The following is a 16,137-nucleotide window of genomic DNA, read 5'->3' as shown; positions in this document are numbered from 1 at the left end:
GTGCAAGTTCAAGGGAGGGACCTCTCCAAGAGACAAAGCGCTTAGATGTGTTCTGTGCAACGGGTGTGCTCCAACTGACCCATAACAAAGTCGCCAGAATCGCAGAAGTGCCACATACAGACGACAAGGGCAAGTAGATGAGAGAGAGATAAAGTTGAGAGGTAGATGCGTGTTATTTTCCAATCTGCACACAATTTGACCAAACAAGAAAGCGGCACTGTGGCTTGTGTTCCCCTGCCTTCTGCTAAATTTCCCCTTCTCCCAGGGTCGCAGGTTAGAATCAAAAGCTCATGGCTGGGTAGGTGGCTGTAGCCTGTAATCCCAGCACTTTGGGAGGCCGAGGCGGGCGGATCACTTGAGCCCAGGATTTTGAGACTAGCCTGAACAACATAGCGAGACCCCACCTCTACAAAAAATTTAAAAATTATCTGGGCATGGTGGCGCGCATCTGTAGTCCCAGGTACTGCGAGGCTGAGGTGGGAGAATCACTAGAGCCCCAGAGTTAAAGGCTTTAGTGAGCTATGATCAGGCCACTGCACTGCAGCCTGGGTGACAGAGCAAGACACTGTCTCCAAAAAGAAAACCCCCTATAAAAGCTCATTGTGCACTTTCTCCAGCAAACATCTTTGTTAGCATGTTATAGAGAGGAAATATGTTATTAGAGAGAAAGCTAGGTTTATCAAACTTGTTTTTTATGCACTACTTTATTTTTATTTTACTTTTTTTTTTTGAGACAGGATCTCACTTGGTCACCCAGGCTGGAGTGCAATGGCACGATCTTGGCTCAGTGCAACCTCTGCCTCTCCGGTTCAAGTGATTCTCATGCCTCAGCCTCCCAAGTAGCTGGGATTACAGGTGTTAGTCACCATATCTGGCTAATTTTTGTTTGTTTAGTAGAGATGGGGTTTTGCTGTGTTGGCCAGGCTGGTCTCAAACTCCTGATCTCAGGTGATCTGTCCACTTCAGCCTCCCAAAGTGCTGGGGTATCAGGAATGAGCTACCACTTCCAGCACCCACTACTTATTTTCAAGTATAAATTCTTGTTTTGTTTTGTTTTTTTGAGACAGAGTTTCGCTCTTGTCACCCAGGCTGAAGTACAATGATGCTATCTCAGCTCAATGCAAACTCTGTCTCCTGGGTTCAAGCCATTCTCCTGCCTCAGCCTCCTGAGTAGCTGGAATTACAGATGTGTGCCACTGCACCCCGCTAATTTTGTATTTTTATTAGTAGAGATGGGGTTTCACCATGTTGGTCAGGTTGGTCTCAAACTCCTGACCTTGTGATCAGCCCACCTCAGCCTCCCAAAGTGCTGGGATTACAGGTGTGAGCCACCACGCCTGGCCACAAATTCTTATTTATGTTCAATTTTTCATCAATCACTTGAACAAATTTTAATACTGTGTGTGTGCGTGTGTGTGTGTCCCAAGGAAAGTAGGCTCTAAGCAATCAGTACTATCTCCTGCAGCCTTGGGCCTTTTCTGAGGTCACAGTCTTCAGAATAGAGACTTCTACCTAGAGCCCCTAGACATGCCTGCCTGCCTGCCTGCCAGCCTCAGGGTGAACCTAATCAAAGACCTGGGCAGGATTCAAGGCATCACATCTGTCAAATAGAAGGATGGTCTCAGGTCATTTGTTTTTCCTTTTTTCTTTCCTTTTTTTTTTTTTTTTTTTTTTAAGATGGGGTTTTGCTCTTGTCCCTCAGGCTGGAATGCAATGGCATGATCTCAGTGAGCTGCAACCTCAGCTCACTGTACCTCCACCTCCCGGGTTCTAGTAATTCTCCTGCCTCAGCCTCCCAAGTAGCTATGATTACAGGCATGTGCCACCACACCCAGATAATTTTGTATTTTTAGCAGAGACAGGGTTTTCTCCATGATAATCAGGCTGGTCTTGAACTCCTGACCTCAGGTGATCCACCTGCCTTGGCCTCCCAAAGTGCTGGGATTCCAGGCGTGAGCCACCGCGCCCAGCCCAGATCATTTCTATGGCACCTTACAGCTCTGACTTTCAGTTATCCTCAGGAAAGACCCAAGAATACAAGGAATGTTTAAGCAATATCAGTTGAGCCAGAATCCAGCTATTTCCATTTGTAGATGATTGTCCCTGAGAATGAACGCCTGGGTCTGAATTAACCCATCCAGTCTCTAATGCTCTCAAGTAATCCCCATTCTTCTGCCAATCCCATTAGTATTTCCCCCTCCTCTTTATTCTCCTATTCAAAGAGTCTCCTCTTTAAACAAAACCAAGCATCTCTCTCTGCTTACCTGGGTGCAGGTGCCTCTTCTTATCCCCAGGTGTTCCTGACCTGGAAACCTTTCATTGCTTATTTTTATTGTTTTTCTCCTTGCCCAAATGACTGATTCTTCCTCAGCTTGACTTTTTCCTCAACCTTTGAGTCAGGAGATTGCTTTTGGAGGTATGTTCACTCATTAACAAGTACAGATGCTCCTTTATGTATAATGGGGTTACACTCTGATAAACCCATGAAAATATCATGTCAAAAATGCATTTAGAAAGGCCAGAAGCAGTGGCTCACGCCTGTAATCTCAGCACTTTAGGAGGCTGAGGTGGGGAGATTAGTTGCAGTCAGGAGTTTGAGACCAGGCTGGCCAACACGGTGAAACCCCATCTACTAAAAATACAAAAATTAGCTGGGTGTGGTGGCAGGTGCCTGTAGTCCCAACTACTCAGGAAGCTGAGGCACAAAAATTGCTTGAACCTGGGAGGTGGAGGTTGCAATGAAGTGAGATTATGCCACTGTACTTCAGCCTCCCAACAGAGCAAGACTCTGTCAATCAATCAATCAATAACAGAAAATGCATTACTACACCTAAGCTACAGCTTTTATAGCTTAGCCCAGCCTACCTTAAATGTTCACAGAACACTTGCATTATCATATGGTGGGGCAAAGTAACACAAAGCCTATTTTACAATAAAGTTATACAGAATTTTGAATCAAAAATTTGAAGTATGGTTTCTACTGAATATGTATCACTTTCCCACCATAACATCAAAAAATCATAAGTCAAACCATCAGAAACTGGGACCATCTGAAATTGCTAGATACACCCAATAGTATCTTTCACCACGGCTGCATAAAGGGGACCTTCCTACCCGGAAGCGAATGTTTTACTCATTCAGCAAACATCGGCCACCTACTTTATCGCTAGGAACAAGGAACACAAAATAAATCCATTAGAGCTGCAACATTCCAGAGGCTCAGTTAACTGGATGAAACAGACATGAACAACTAACAATGACACAGTGACGAGGATGTGTGTAGCAGGCTAGAATGTAGATTATAGAACAATTGTGCATAAGAAGAGAAATGGTGACATCTCGAGGCACAGACGACCTTAAACTAGAGCTTAAAGCCAGAGTTCAAGTTTGCTGGGCAAAGTGGTGAGGAAGGGCATTATAGATAGAAGGAACAGCTGTGTAAAGCATCAACATGAATGCACTTTCCAGCACCATTTTCAATAAAAGTGTACTCATGGAGCCGCTTGTATATTCTATCCATACCACTTACTCCATTAAAAGTTGATAAAAGGCTGGGCATGGTGGCTCATGCCTGTAATCCTAGGACTTCGGGAGGCCAAGGTGAGTAGATCACCTGAGGTCAGGAATTCAAAACCAGCTTGGCCAACATGGTGAAACCCCATCTCTACTAAAAATACCAAAAAAGGCCGGGCACAGTGGCTCACGCCTGTAATCCCAGCACTTTAGGAGGCTGAGGTGGGCAGATCACAAGGTCAGGAGTTCAAGACCAGCCTGGCCGATATGTCACCATATCAGTGTGGTGGCAGGTGCCTATAGTCCCAACCACCCTGGAAGCTGAAGCAGAAGAATCGCTTGAACCTGAGAGGCGGAGGTTGCAGTGAGCTGAGATCACGCCATTGTACTCCAGCCTGGGTGACAGAGCAAGACTCTATCTCAAAAAAAAAGTTAGCAGGGCGTGGTGGCAGGTGCCTGTAATCCCAGCTACTTAGGAGACTGAGGCAGGAGAATTGCTTGAACCCAGGAGGCAGGGGTTGCAGTGAGCCGAGATTGTGCCACTGCACTCCAGCCTAGACAACAAGAGCGAGACTCCATCTCAAAACAAAAAAATGATAAAAGCCTGGGCAACATAACAAGACCCCCATCTCTACAAAAAAGTTTAAAAATTAGCTGGGCGAGGTGGTGCATGCCTGTAGTCCCAGCTACTCAGGAAGCTGAGGGGGAGGATGACTTGAGCCTAGTAGTTCAAGGCTACAGTGAGCTGTGATTGTGCCACTGCACTCCAGCCTAGATCACAGAATGAGACCCCATGTCTTTAAAAAAAAAAGTTAATAAATAGCAAAAAGCATTTGCCCACTTAAAAATCATCAGTCACTATCATACTGAACTTAAAGTGTATCTTCACATCCTTCCATCATGTATCACTTTCCTCAAAAATACTGTCTTCTAAAGCTATCTGGAACAAATAAATAGATGCAAAATGTCTAACAATTCTGCTGAAACAGAGATGGAACTTGGTGAGCCTCTTAAAGTGTCCTCTTTGCAATGGCTTTACACAGAGCAGTTTTGACCCTGCTTTCTAGGTAGAGTTTGTCAGCTTTTCTCAGAAATGTGTCAGTTCCCTGTATCAGTGCTATTGAGCATTTGCAAAATTTTCCAGTGGGCAAATCTCTCTTTGGATCTGACTGCAGTTTTTGTTTGTTTGTTTTGTTTTTTTGTGATTTTTTGTTTTGTTTTGAGACAGTTTCACTCTTGTTGCTCAGGCTGGAATGCGATGGCACAATCTGGGCTCACTGCAACCTCCACCTCCCAGGTTCAAGTGATTCTCCTGCCTCAGCGTCCCAAGTAGCTGGGATTACAGGCATGTGCCACCATGCCCAGCTAATTTTGTATTTTTAGTGGAGACAGGATTTCTCCATGTAGGTCAGGCTGGTCTCAAACTCCTGACCTCAGGTCATCCACCTGCCTCAGCCTCCCAAAGTGCTGGGATTACAGGTGTGAGCCACTGTGCCCGGCTAGACTGCAGTAGTTCTTAACTAGTTTCTGAGTCCCAAACTTCTTTGACAATCTGATGGGAACTCTGGACTCCTTCCTCCAGAAAAATTCATATGTGCAAATATACATCAAAATTTGCTTCTGATTTCAGTGGGTTTATGATCACCTGAAACCAATTATGAATCGTATAAGGGCCTCTAGCCCCTAGATTATTAACTCCTTTTTTATTCTTTAAGAGACAGGGTCTCACTCTGTCACTCAGGCTGAAAGGCAGTGCCGTGATCATGGCTGACTTTAGCCTTGAACTCCTGAGCTCAAACAATCCTCCCACCTCAGTCTCCCAAGTACCTGGGACTACAAGTGTGTGCCAACACACACACCTGGCTGAATTTTTTATTTTTTGTACACACAGGGTCTTACATTGCCCACACTAGTCGCCTCAAGTGATCCCCCTGCTTCAACTTCCCAAAGGGCTAAGATTACAGGCATGAGCCACTGTACTCAGCCCAATAACTTTTTTTTTTTGAGATGAAGTCTTGCCCTGTCGCCCAGGCTGGAGTGCAATGGTACCATCTCGGGTCACTACAACCTCTGCCTCCCGGATTCTAGCTATACACCTGCCTCAGCCTTCCAAGTAGCTGGGATTACAAGTATGCACCACCATAACCAGCTAATTTTTGTATTTTTAATAGTTAGTAGAGATGAGGTTTCACCATGTTGGCCAGGCTGGTCTCGCACTCCTGACCTCAAGTGATCTACCCACCTTGGCCTCCCAAAGTGCTGGGATTACAGGTGTGAGCCACCACACCTGACCCTAAGAATTTTTTTCTAAAGGAAGTTATCAAGATGTTGAGCATATCCTGTATGTATGTGTTCAGGACCAAGGACAATAATAACCCTTTTGAAAGGTAGCAGGTGTGCTGAAAGAGGACAGCTATGACCCACGGAGGCCCACACCCAACCTGGCCCCCACCACATCACCAGCTGGTACTGGAGCAAGATCATAAAATTCTCCAAGCCTCACTTTGCTAATCTGTAAAATGGAGATAATACTTCTCCCTCAAAGTTACTGATGAGGCTTAAATCATGGATGTAGATTTAGCATTCCAGTACAGCAAGCTATTGGTAAATGGTAGTTTTGTTGTTATTGTTGTTTTATTTTGTTTTGTTTGAGACAAAGTTTTGCTCTTGTTGCCCAGGCTAGAGTGCAAAGGCACAATCTTGGCTCACCAAAACCTCTGCCTCCAAGGTTCAAGCAATTCTCCTGCCTCAGCCTCCTGAGTAGCTGGGATTATGGCATGCACCACCACACCTGGCTAATTTTGTATTTTTAGTAGAGATGGGATTTCTCCATGTTGGTCACCTCAGATGATCTGCCTGCCTCAGCCTCCTAAAGTGCTGGGATTACAGACGTGAGCCACCACACCTGGCCTTTGTTTTTGTTTTTGAGACAGGGTCTTGCTCTGTCACCTAGTCTGGGGTGCAGTGGTACAATCATAGTTCACTACAACCTTGACCTCCTGAGCCCAAGCAATCCTCCCACCTTAGCCTCCTAAGTAGTTAAGACTACAGGCATGCACCACCAAGCCCCACTAATTTTCATGTTTTTAGTAGAGATAGGGTTTCCCCATGTTGGCCAGACTGGTCTTGAACTCCTGACCTTAAGTGATCTGCCCACCTTGACCTTCCAAAGTGCTAGGATTACAGGTGTGGTGACTTCCAACAAACTGGAAACTTCATGAATCAGACATTCTTGTACTAATCAAGAAGAATGGTAGTTGAGTGCCCAGCTGTGGCAACTATTAACCATAGTTCCTGCTGGCAAAGAGGTGACCCAATTCCCCACTCATACAATTGTGCAGAACCCGTAACCAAATCATTGCCCTCTGCATTTGCAGAGTATCTACATCAAGCTCACCCTTCCACTGAGTCCTGGTGAGGCTCTAATCTTACCCTGATGGTGCAAAAATGAAACAAGTAAGGATCAATGTGACAAAGATGCCCCTACTTACCAAGAAAGGGGTGGGGAGCTGTACCTCATTACTTAAAGGCATTCACATAAACAAATTAAGTTAATTTGGGGTTTAACGGCATCTGGTTTCTGTGAGAGAGGGATGCTAGGTAATTATTAGTTACCCTGCTTCGTGAACATGATGAAGATTTTTCAAGGACACTGATCTCCAGTCCAGCTTCCTGTCCCTTTTTCCGGTGCCTGCATTGTACTGATAGCCAACATTTTCTGTCTGTCTGTCTGTCACTTTAGCCTGCATCAATCCTCCATCTGCCTAGGACTTAATCCATAGAATGGCCTTAAGATTTTGATCTTTTTCTTCCCAGGAATCGTATTTAAAAAACACAGTTTTGTCATTTGTATGCAACTATTAGTAATATTAATTCATTTTTCTTCTCTTTGTACTGTAGAATAGTAAGCAAACTTTTTTCTTTTTTTTTTTTTTTTTTGAGACAGGCTCTTGCCCTGTTGCCAGGCTGGAGTGCAATGGTGCAATCATAGCTCACTACATTCTCCACTTCCTGGGCTTTATTGATCCTCCAGCCTCAGCCTCCCAATGCTGAGTAGCTGGGGACCACGGTGTGCACCACCATGCCTGGCTAATTTTTTTTTTTTTTTTTTTGAGATGGAGTTTTGCTCTTGTTGCCTAGGCTGGAGTGCAATGGCATAATCTCAGCTCACCTTATCCTTCACCTCCTGGGTATAAGCAATTTTCCTGCCTCAGCCTCCCGAGTAGCTGGGATTACAGGCTTGTGCCACCATGCCTGGCAATTTTGTATTTTTAGTGGAGATGGGATTTCTCCATGTTGGTCAGGCTGGTCTTGAACTCCTGACCACAGGTGATCTGCCTGCGTTGGCATCCAAAAGTGCTGGGATTATAGGCGTGAGCCACTGCATCCAACCACCTGGCTAATTAAAAAAATAATTTTCTAGGGACAGGGTCTCCCTATGTTGCACAGGTTGGTCTTGAACCCCTGGGCTCAAGCAGTCCTCCCACCTCAGCCTCTAAAAGTGCTGGGATAATCGGTGTGAACCATTGCTCCTGGTCACAAACATTAAGAACCTCCTATGTATCAGACAATGTGGTAACATACAAGGAATTTTAAAAGGTCAACAAGATACAGTCTCTGTATTTTGTGGTTCACATCTAGTCATGGAGCGCATCACATAAACACATTATCAAAACAATGTATAGGCTGGGTGCATGGCTCATGCCTGTAATCCCAGCACTTTGGGAGGTAGAGGCAGGTGGATCACCTGAAGTCAGGAGTTCGAGACCAGCCTGGCCAACATGGTGAAACTCCATCTCTACTGAAAATACAAAAATTAGCTGGGCGTAGTGGCAGGTGCCTGTAATCCCAGCTACTCAGGAGGCTGAGGCAGGAGAATCGCTTGAACCCAGGAGGCAGAAGTTGCAGTGAGCCAGTATTGTGCCACTGCGCTCCAGCCTCGGCAACACAGCAAGATTCCATCTCAAAAAAAAAAAAAGTATAAATGTGGTGGAAAGGACTGACTGAAGCAGTCCCCTTCTCTGTGGACACCAGTATGCCTTGGATACGGGCATACAAAGGGAAGCGTTTGGCGGGTTCATCAGGATTGTATGTGGAAGGTAACTTGCATGTTTGGTGGTTTTACTGCTGATCTTAGTTTCTAAAGAGATTCAAAAATTAACAGTGGTTAATTCAGGAACCTTACGAATTTAAATATACTTGGGACGTATCTTTGGTAACTTTATGTCTTGTAAAGCGGCCCCAACCTTTGCTATTTAAAAGGCTTGAGCAGTTCCGTCTCCACAAGCTGCATCTATTTCTGCTGTGAGTTTTCATCTCGGGTTGTCACTTAGAGGTATAATCATTTTAGACATCGCAATCTGCTCAGAGAGCAGGGTCTGTGATGTCTTCACTGAGTGCAAGATGAGGACTGCCGTGCCTCTCTTTAATAAGCGAGAGTCCTCAGAATCAAAAAGGAAAACAGTTTTATTTTTCACTAAGGAAAGACTGTACTTTAGTTGAATTTATAGATTATGGTTGGATCCTCAATTCATTGACAAAAATTAAGAGAAGAGTTTTTTTTTTTATTTTTATATATTTTTAGAGATCGGGTCTTACTATGTTTGCCCAGGCTAGAGTGCAGTGGCTATTCACAGGCGTGATCCCACTACTGATCAGCACGGGAGTTTCGACCTGCTCCATTTCCGACCTGGGCCGGTTCACCCCTCCTTAGGCAACCTGGTGGTCCCCTGCTCCGGGAGGTCACCACATTGATGCCAAACTTAGTGTGGACACCCAATGATAAACTTGACACATCCACTCAATTCTATCTCCTAGACAGGAGTCAGCAGTTTGGTGAACAGAATTATTTGGTGAACAGAATTATTTTCTATACATATATATATACACATATACATATATACTTTTATACAAAAATATATATGTATATGTATATATGTATGTATATATAAGTATATATGTATATGTATATATGTATATATAAAAGTATATATGTATATATAAAAGTATATATATGTATATGTATACATATATATGTATATATAAAAGTATATATGTAAATATAAAAGCATTTATGTATATATGTATATGTGTATATATAAAGTATGTATATGTATATATATTTTCTATACATATACATATATACTTTGTATAAAACTTTATATATATACATGTGTCTGTGTGTGTATATGTATACAGGCATATGCACATATATTTCTTGATTCACCAATTTAGGACATTATGTGTTGGCTCTTCACTTATGAAAGATGAAGAGTAGTGACTAACACTTCCTTCTTCCTGTCTCCATTTTTATAGTTACTATTTTCAGTTTTTCTATTTGTACTTTTAAATATTTTTTTGAACCTGTTTCCTCTCCTATCGGCTTATTACTTACGATCCCTTCCACATTAGACAAAGATATTGGCGCTGAGCCATCTGTTCCGCTCTATACTCCCACCTTTATCCTTCTCAGCTGAACGTTGACAGTGTCAAGGATGACAAGTCACATTCTCTTCTGTGTGCATTTCTGACTTCCCTGTTTTGTCTGTTGATTCTATAAATGGATTGTTCTAGAATCAAGGTCAAAATCACACATTTCAGTTGGCTTCATGTTTGGACCTGGAGTTTTCTTACATATTTTTTGTTGTTGTTTCTAATTGCTTTGTTTTCCTCTTATTGGTGTTAAGGAACAGATTTATGGGTTTTTTCTTGGTTTTGAGATAGGATCTTGCTCTGCTGCCCAGGCTGGAGTGTAGTGATGTGTCCCAGGAGGTTGAGGCTGCAGTGACACATCACTACACTCCAGCCTGGGCACAAATGATCCTCCCACCTCAGCCTCCTGAATAGCTAGGACTAACAGCTATTCAGTGAGCACCACCACACTCCACTTTTTTTTGTAATTATAGAGATGGGTTTTCACCACATTGCCCAGACTGGTCTCAACCTCCTGGGCTCCAGCAATCTGCCTGCCTTGGCCCCTCTAAGTGCTGGGATTACAGACATGAGCCACTGCGCCCAGCCCAGATTTATGTTTTCTTTATCATGTCATTAGTATCATCTGGCATCTTAGCCATTCTACCGGTTGGAATCAGTTTCATTCTTCCAACAAGAATCAACTTTATTCTTCTTGTTGAAGACAGCCTACCTGGAGCTCGCTGCCCTGTCTGTTCTAATATGGAGAAAACAGCCTTCCAGGTCTCCTGTACAACTCTCATTTTGAGATTGCTTTTCAGTGGACTTCCAGGTTGGTTTCACCATTTCTTGTATTTTATCTTTCTCTGTTCTGGAGGTGGGATATATTATTTACATCCTTTCTTAATGGAGTACATTCTCAAGTAACTTTCTTAGTACTTGAAATTTCATCTTTCTGAGTTTATATCTGAAAATATGATTGTCTTATATGGCTATGTAGTTCTAAATAATTATGGTTCTAAATTTATGAATTTTCCTTTTTTTTTCAAAGACAAAGTTTTGCTCTTGTTGCCCAGGCAGGAGTGCAGTGGAACGATCTCAGCTCACCTCAACCTCCACCTTCCATGTTCAAGCTATTCCCCTGCCTCAGCCTCTCAGGTAGCTGGGATTACACCCACCACCACACCCAGCTACTTTTGAATTTTTTTTAGTAGAGATGAGGTTTCGCCATGTTGCTCAGGCTGGTCTCAAACTCCTGACCTCAGGTGATCCACTCATCTTGGTCTCCTAAAGTGCTGGGATTGCAGACGCGAGCCACTGTGCCCAGCCAGAACTTAGAATTTTTCTATCATTCAGTGTCCACAAAGAGAAATCTGAGGCCAATCGATTCTCATTCTTTTATAATCTATTTTTTCTTTCTGGAAAGAGTCTTCTATTTATTCTTGGCATTCTGAAATTTTACAGCATTGAATCCAGGGATTGATCATGTTTATTCTGCTTGGCATTCAATGAGCCCTTTCGGCCTAGAGATTTACTTTCTTCAATTCTGATAAATTTGTTTTTTGGGGTTTTTTTTTTGTTTTATTTTTTGGGGTTTGTTTTGTTTTGTTTTTTGAGACAGAGTTTGCTTGTCACCCAGGCTGGAGTGCAATGGCACAGTCTTAGCTTACTGCAACCTCTGCCTCCCAGGTTCAAATGATTCTCCTGCCTCAACCTCCCAAGTAACTGAGATTACAGGCGCCCACCACCACGCCTGGCTCATTTTTGTATTTTAGTAGAGACAGGGCTTCACCATGTTGACCAGGCTGGTCTCAAACTCCTGTCCTCAGGTGATCCACCCGCTTCAGCCTCCCAAAGTGCTGGAATTACAGGCATAAGCCACTGTGCTCAGCCTCAATTCTGATAAATTTTCTTCTAGGGTTTCTTTGATAATGTCTTTCCCTGTGTTTTCTCTTTTGTCTTTTTCTAGAACTTCAGTTACTCAGATGGTGAGCCTCTTGAATTGATATTTTTTCTTCTTCCCAAACTTTTCACCTCTTTGTAACTTTCTGGCCTACATTCTGAAATATTTCTCTTTTTTTTTTTTTATTAGACGGCATCTCTCTGTGTATCATGGTGTGATCTTGGCTCACTGCATCCTCCACCTCCTGGGTTCAAGTTATTCTCCTACCTCAGCCTCCTGAGTAGCTGGGACTACAGGTGTACACCACCACACCTGGCTAATTTTTTTTGTATTTTTAGTAGAGACAGGGTTTCAACATATTAGCCAGGCTGGTCTCCCAACTCCTGACTTCAAGTGATGCACCCTCCTCAGCCTCCCAAAGTGATGGGATTACAGGCATGAGCCACCGAGCCCAGCCAGATTTCTTTATCTTCAAACCTTTCTCTTGAATTTTTTTTCTGATAATCATTTAGTTTCTGAGACTGTTCCTTTTTCATGGTATCTTTTTGTTTTATGGCCACAGAATCTTCTCAAATCTGTTGAGACTATAAATTTGAGGATGTTGGTTTTAATTCCCCCTAATTCTCCGAGTATGACTGTTTCTTCTGGGAAATGGTTTTACTCATTTGCCTTTTTCTCTTCCATCATGCCAACTTTCTTCTTGTGTCTGATCTTTTAAGAATGGGAGCCCAGGTTGATTTTTCAGGACAACTCATTTAGATTTCTTCTTGTAGACACACATCTAGATATTCCTGTTAGAATTCTCCTACGAATAGATTAGCTGACTGAATGCCCTATGAATGTGATTTTAAAATTTGACTGTCAGGTAAGAAAGCAAGCCATTGTGCTTCTTGATCTTTTAAACATGACTTTTTTTTACACTCCAGAAATGTGTCGGTTTGTTTTGTTTTTTTGATACAGGGTCCCACTGTCACCCAGGCTAGAGTGTAGAGGTGTGATCACAGCTCACTGCAGCTTTGACCTCCTGGATTCAAGCAATCCACCCACCTCAACCTTCTGAGTAGCTAAGACTACAGGCAAGTGGCACCAAATCTGGCTAATTTTTTTTTCATTTTTTGTAGGGTCTCCTTATGTTGCCCAGGTTGGTCTTGAACTCCTAGCCTCCTGAGTAGCTGGGACTACAGACACATACCACCACATTTGGCTAATTTTTTGACTTTTTTGTAGAGATGGGTCTTCCTACGTTGCCCAGGCTGGTCTTGTACTCCTGGCCTCAAGCAATCCTGCCACCTCAGCCTCCCAAAGTGCTGGGATTACAGGTGTGAGCCACTGCACCCAAACTGGATCTCTCTTTCTTTTTTTTAATCAGAGTTTTAAATGTTCACAATGACATGCTTTGGCATCAATCGGCTTTCTTCCATTTCTCCTGGCTATTCACTGGATCCTTTAAACGTGAAGATCAGTTTTCTTCTGTTTGGGGAAATGCTCTCAACTTCTCTGATAATTTTCTTTCTCTGTATTTTTTTTCTCTACTTCTGGAATTCCTTTATTCCGATTTTAGAGCTCTAATTCTGGACTTTATATAATTTCATCCTTTCTATTTTTGCTATTTTGCTCTACTTTATGGAAAATATCCTCAATTTCATCTTCCAATTCTACTGTTATTTTTCATTTCTAGTATTATTTTTATTTATTTTTTATTTTTTGAAATGGACTCTTATTCTGTTACCCAGGCTACAGTGTAGTGGCACAATCTCTGCTCACTGCAACCTCCACCTCCTGAGTTCAAGCGGTTCTCCTGCCTCACCCTCCTGAGTTAGTTGGGTCTACAGGTATGCACCACCATGCCCAGCTAATTTTTGGATTTTTAGTAAAGACAGGGCTTCACCATGTTGGCCAGGCTGGTCTCGAACTCCTGACTTCAAGTGATCCACCTGCCTCATCCTCACAAAGTGCTGAGATTACAGGCGTGATCTACCACACCCGGCCGTATCCTATGTTTCGCTTCATAAAAGCAATGTCAGTAGCCAGGCATGGTAGTGCGTGCCTGTAGTCCCAGCTACTTGGGAGGCTGAAGTGACAGGATTCCTTAAGCCCAGGAGTTCAAGGCTGCAGTAAGCTATGATCATGCTACTTCACTCCAGCCTGGGTGACACAGCGAGTCCTCGAGTCCTCTCTCTCTCTCTCTCTCAAAAAAAAAAAAAGAGAATAAACTTTCAGTTTACTGCCACCAGGTGGGGCAGGGGGCAGTCGGTCAGCTACATGAAATAGGGGGATATAACAACGTTTTGTCTTTTTAACTTTATATTATAGAGAACTTCATACACTCCCAGAAAGAAACAGAAGAGTATATAATTCCCCATGGACCCATCACCAGCCCCAGTAACCATGATCACTTTGCCAATTCCACCCCATGTGTGTATCTCTTTCACTTCCCTCTTCCATTATTACTTTGAAACAAATTCCAAATATCGTATCATTTCATCTGTGATTGTTCAGATTTCTCTAAAAGGACTTTATTTGTAACATAACCCCGATATGACAATTAAACCAAAACACCCAGTAATTCTTTGACATCATCAAACCTCCATTCAATGTTCAAGTTTCCAATTGTCTCATAAACATCATGTGCGTTTTATTTTCTCAATTGTTTAGTGGTATCAGAATATAAATGAGGCTCATTCTGGTTAGTCAATATGTCATTTAAGTCTAAAGTTATAAGTTCCTTCCCCTGCTGAGCAATTTTTTAGTTAGAATTTATTAGAAGGAGGAATGAAGTGGCTTGCCTGCTTCTCACAGTCTGGAGTCTGCCACTTGCTTTTCTGAAGTGTAGCTGAGCGTTTTTCCTCTGTCTTTTGTATTTCTTATAAACTGGTAGTTGGATCTAGAGGTTTAATTGCAGCTTTCTATTGTTTTATCTTCAAGTGCATGGATTCTTTCCCTTCTCCTCCATTCTGCTGTTTAGCCCATCCAGTACATTTATTTACTTTTTTTAGAGACAGGGTGTCACTATGTTGCCCAGGTGGGTTTTGAACTCCTGCGCTCAAGCAATCTTCCTGCCTTGGCCTCTCAAAGTCCTGGAATTACAGGTTTGAGTCACTGTCCCTGGCCATCATCCAGTAAATTTTAAATTCCAGTTATTGTATTTTCTCAGTTCCAACACTTACATTTGATTCTCTTCTATTTCTCTGCTGAGACTTCAGTGACTCTAGGTTAACATCTAAATGATGTCCTTTCCCATGAGAACAAATGATCCACCCCAGGATGGAGTGGATGAGTGGGAAGCCAGCTTCTGAGATGGATCCCAATGACCCCTGTCTTCTGGTCTTCACACTCCTGTGTGGCCCCTCCCACATCCTACCAAGATTAGCATATAGGAGAGTGATTGTACGCTTTGTTTTTTGGAGACAGAGTCTTGCTCTGTCACCCAGACTGGAGTGCAGTGGCATGATCTTAGCTAACTGCAACCTCTAGGGTTCAAGTGATCCTCCTGCCTCAGCCTCCTGAGTAGCTGAGACTATAGACATTCTCCACCATGCCTGGCTTATTTTTTGTAGTTTTTTAGTTGAGACAGGGTTTCATCTTATTTACCAGTCTGCTCTCAAGCTCCTGACCTCAAGTGATGTGCCCACCTCAGCCTCTCGAAGTGCTGGGATTACAGGTGTGAGCCACTGTGCCTGACCCTGTATGCCACTTCTAAGATTAGGTCATAAAGGACTGTGGCTTCTGTCTTCAACATTCTCTCTCCCATGTACACACACACACACACACACACACACTCTCTCTCTCTCTCTCTCTCTCTCCCCCCGCCCTGCCCCCAATCACTTGCTTTGAGAGAAGCAAATTTTCCTGTCATTGGAGATTCAGGAAGCCCAAGGGGAAGAGCCTATGTGGTAGTGAACTGAAATCTCCAGCCATCAGCCACTGAGGAACTGAAACCCTCTAACCACCACATACTACCATCATAAGTAGCTTGTCTCCCAGTTGAGCCTTCAGATGAGATCACACTTCTGGCCGACAGCTTAAATCCAACCTCATAAAAGACCTGGAGCCAGAACCACCTATACTGTCCCCAGATTCTTGCCTCACAGAAGCTGTGTATAATAATTTTTTTTTTTAGCTGTTAAGTTTCTGGGAAATTTGTTATATGGCAAATAACTAATTCATGAAGCTTTGAATTAGTTATTAGTGATTCCCTGTCTGCCACTTTACTGAAAGATGAAGCGCAAGTTGGCTAACCTTATGAGCTCCAGTTTCTTTACTGGGAAATTGAGGATAACCATTTTTGCATCACCTCGTTTGACATTTGA

The sequence above is a fragment of the Callithrix jacchus genome, chromosome 2 (assembly GCF_049354715.1).
Source record: "Callithrix jacchus isolate 240 chromosome 2, calJac240_pri, whole genome shotgun sequence".
NCBI classification, from domain to species: Eukaryota; Metazoa; Chordata; class Mammalia; order Primates; family Cebidae; genus Callithrix; species Callithrix jacchus.
This window is presented reverse-complemented; position numbering follows the sequence as displayed.